This window comes from Castor canadensis, chromosome 1, assembly GCF_047511655.1.
Source record: "Castor canadensis chromosome 1, mCasCan1.hap1v2, whole genome shotgun sequence".
NCBI classification, from domain to species: Eukaryota; Metazoa; Chordata; class Mammalia; order Rodentia; family Castoridae; genus Castor; species Castor canadensis.
The window spans coordinates 136,688,758-136,693,073 of NC_133386.1; the positions used below are offsets into that span (position 1 = coordinate 136,688,758).

General features: G+C 33.9%; 1 pseudogene; it reads left to right on the plus strand.

The window, feature by feature from the left end:
• The first annotated feature begins 359 nt into the window (after positions 1–359).
• LOC141420877 (olfactory receptor 8K3-like) lies at positions 360–1,300 on the plus strand (annotated as a pseudogene).
• The last annotated feature ends 3,016 nt before the right edge of the window (positions 1,301–4,316 follow it).

Genomic DNA, 4,316 nt, shown 5'->3' on the forward strand with positions numbered 1-4,316 from the left:
GTATGTAAAGTAGATATTTGCTGTTTTGTATTGAATATTGTTTGGGCTTAGATATTGGTTAAAGTAGGATTTATTAAACCCCAAATTTCTCTAGGCATTGAGCAATCTTGAGCAATGTTGCTTTGTGAGTAAAACAGCCCTAACTGAGAACCATTAATCTTTCTCTCTTCCTCTCTCTCTGTAAATATAAATTATTACAGAAATTTTAAGGATGACTCTTTTCAAATAGTCTAAATATAAAAGTTTAGCTGTATCTTATTTACATCAATTTGCATAATAAAAGTCCCCCAAGTATAATACTTGAAAGTTATTGACTATGCTGATGTAGCAATCCACAGTAGGTTTTCTGATAAACCAGGATGGAGAAGCACAATCTGACAGAGGTGAGTAAATTCATTCTGATGAGCATCACAGATCATCCTGTGCTGCAGGCTCCATTATTTGGACTGTTCCTCATCATCTACATAAGCTCAACAGTAGGTAAATTGGGCATGATCATCTTCACCAAGGTGGACTCCAGGCTAAAGACTCCAATGTACTTTTTTCTCAAACACCTGGCTCTCACTGATCTTGGTTATTCTATAGCTGTGGGACACAAAATATTGTTGAATTTTGTTGTAGATCAAAACCCAATATCATATTATGATTGTGCTACACAGTTAGCTTTCTTTATTATGTTCACTGGAAGTGAACTTTTTATTCTGTCCTCAATTCTTATGACCGCTATGTGGCCATCTGTAACCCTCTACGCTATAAGGTCACCATGTCACAACAAGTATGTTGGGTACTGGTGGCAATACCTTACCTCTACTGCACATTTATGTCTCTTATAGTTACCATAAAGATTTTCACTTTACCCTTCTGTGGCTACAATGTCATCAGTCATTTCTACTGTGAGAGTCTCCCCTTGTTATCTTTGCTTTGCTCAAATACACATGAAATTGAACTCATAATTTTGGTCTTCTTAGCCATTAATTTGATTTCCTCTCTTCTGATCATTCTTGTGTCCTATCTACTCCTTCTCATAGCCATTCTCAGGATGAACTCAGCTGAAGGCAGGCACAAGGCTTTCTCTACTTGTGGGTCCCATCTGACAGTGGTCATTGTCTTCTATGGGACTTTGATATTTATGTATGTGCAGCCCAAGTCCAGTCACTCTACTGACACTGATAAAGTGCCTTCCATATTTTACACCTAAGTCATCCCTATGTTGAATCTTTTTATCTACAGCCTGAGGAATAAAGATATAAAATATGCCCTTCAGAGGACTTGGAAAAAAATATACAGTATCTTCTCTTAAAGATTACATGTAACATGAATCCTACAAATGTGATTTGGATATACACTGGTCCAACTTTACTCCATTATATATAGAAAATATAAATAGAATTATATAAATTTAAGTGTTTGCATTTTTCTTAGGAGTAGTCAAACATTTAAATACTTATAAATACCATTGGAAAAAATTAAATGCTTTCCTTTCTTTGAGGAGGAGAGATGAACTATGAATGTAATCATTAAAGACATGTAATAATGCAGTAAATGGGTTTGGAATCTACAGACCATAAGAGCAGGTAGCAGAATTGTATGATTTATGTGAGTGAGAAAGAGTAGAAGGTGCCAAAGACAATTTAAATAGTTATTGTGGTATCGTCCACTAGAGCAATAAAATTTCCACTATCCATAGGTGTGTCTGTGTTTTTCATATGTTAATACACAGTTTTCATTTAAGGATTTCTGATCATTTCTATAGATTTTATTTAAATCAAATTTGATTACCATATCCATTTCAGTGCATTGTCTTGGTTTTAAGAAATCAGTAAACCAGTGTGCTGAAATGGCCCTATTCCACAAAGGGATTTCAGATTTCTTCCCTTTACTCTTCAGTTTCCTGACACTCAAAAATGAGCCCAATGGAGCCAAGTATCTCTACTTCTGTGGCAACGAAAGAGCCCATCACTTAGTTGCCTCATCTAACACTCCGTATTTAACTGCATGTGTATGAGTGGCTGTAACAATTAAGATAAATGGCTTGAGCTCTCTGAGACATGCTTCCATGGATTTGTTCTTCTTGTTCATTTGTGCTGTTTTCTTCCTGGCTTGTTTTTGGTTCCATACTGCCTGTGTTCTCAATGGATTATTTCTATTCCTTTCCCCTCTACAGGAGAAACATAACACTTTTTTTCAAAGTCATATTCTATTTTTCATTCTTGCATGAGTTACCTCATTTCTGATGTAGCAGATTTATTGTTCCATCTTCCTTATAGCTGAATTTTCTCACATTTGTTCTGTAAACAATTCAGTATTCCTTCTCAGGATCCACTCTTTGCAACAATTTGATAATCTAACTTGGAGAAAGCAAACAGTAATCATCCTATATTTTGAACTATGCTATAATTTTAGTGAGACTGTATTATGTTATGTGTTGAAATATATACTTTTCATTTTGTCTGTAAATACTTCATTCATAATCTTCCTTAATCCTCTAAGTGTTTTCACTATTTATTATTCAATATTCATGACATTTTATTTCATATTTTGTCTCATATTTTATTCATATTTCATATATATATGCATACATGCATTATATATACATATATATGTATATATACAGAGAGAGAGAGAAAGAAAATTAAAGAAACTGAGATTGTCTGTAAAAAACTACCTTTATTTGATTTTAGGATCTTAACCAGTGGTGTATTGACTTATTCATTTACCGAGATACTAAAACAACTGTTAGAAAAAATCATGGAAACTCAAAATGGAAATTTCATCCAGGATGCCAGAAAAAGGAAGAACCCTCATATACTGTTGATGGAAATGTAAACTAGAGTCACCACTATGGAAATCAGGTTGGTGGCTCCTCAAAAAACTAAAAATGGGTATGGAGAACATGTTGAAATGATAGAATTCTTGCCTAGCAAGTGCATGATTCTGAATTCTAACACAGGTACAACCAAAATACTAAATATAGAGCTACCTTATGACCCTGCTATACCAACCATCTTTGAGTGTATACCAAAATGAGTATAAATCAACATACAAGAGATATACCTGCACACTCATGTTTACTACAACACTGTTCTAAAGACAAGCATTAGAATCAGCATTGGTGCCCAGCAACAGATGAATGGAAAAAGAAAATGAGTTATTTATACAAAATGGATTACTTATTCAGCAGTGAACAGAATGAAATTATGTTGTTTTCAGGGAAATGGGTAGAACTGGAGATTTTCATGTTGAGCCAAACACGAAAAAGCCAAATATTACATTTTTTGCTCATATTCAGAATCTTGATGTAAAATAAAAGTAACACAATAATAATAACACAATAATAGATATGAATGTAAAAGGGGGGCTGTCTTTGGTGAGTGAAGACAGCATAGTGAAACCCACTTCATACTCTTTAAATAGGCGAGCAGGAAAGAGAGTCAAGGGAATACAACAGAAGAAGTTGAAGTGGTTCAAAGTACAGTGTACACATCTACAGAAATATTATAATGAAACTTGTACATTTAATGTAGGATAACAATAACTTTAAAATGGAGATTTGTATTAAAATGACTGTATTGCACTCCAAAGTCAGGTCCAGATGTCTTGATTGGTGAACCCTACTGTAAGTTTAAGGGACAGGTCTTGCCACTTCTTAGATGTTCTTACAGAAAACAGAGATGATATATTTTCCCACTCTGTAAGAATAATTCTATAATATAAGAGGCAGATTAATGCATCATATGTGTATAAATAATAAATTTTTATCTGATGAATCTATCAACTTAAAACACAGTAAAATTTCAAGTTGGAGTTTTTGTTTGGTTTTACATTGAAAAAATAATGATCTTACTCACTATATCAAAAATAATAATATCAGGAATGTACCTGTCATCTCAAGGGAAGAATTTTCAATGTTTAAATAACAAAAATTTTGACCAGACTAATATTTAAATGGAGCTTCCTAAGGCTGTTAGTATTCTCCTTTCTCTCCTTCTTTCTCTCCTTTTAAAATAATATTTATTTTATGACATTTTTCTTTCTCAAGGTGTGACTTTTGTCTTGAATTTGAACAGTAACATTTTCTAGAACAAAATTCTATAAAGCTTAACTCTAACAAGAGAGAATAAAGTTTAAACAAAACCTTAAAATGTAGAAGCAATGCTAGGCACCAGTGGCTCATGGCTGTAATCCTAGCTACTCAGAAGGCAGAGATCAAAGCCAGGCTCTGTCCAACAGTTCATGAGCCTCTATCTAGAAAACAGCCAACACAGAAAAAGGTTGGCAGAATGGCTCAAGTGGTAGAGCACTTGCCTTGCAAGCAT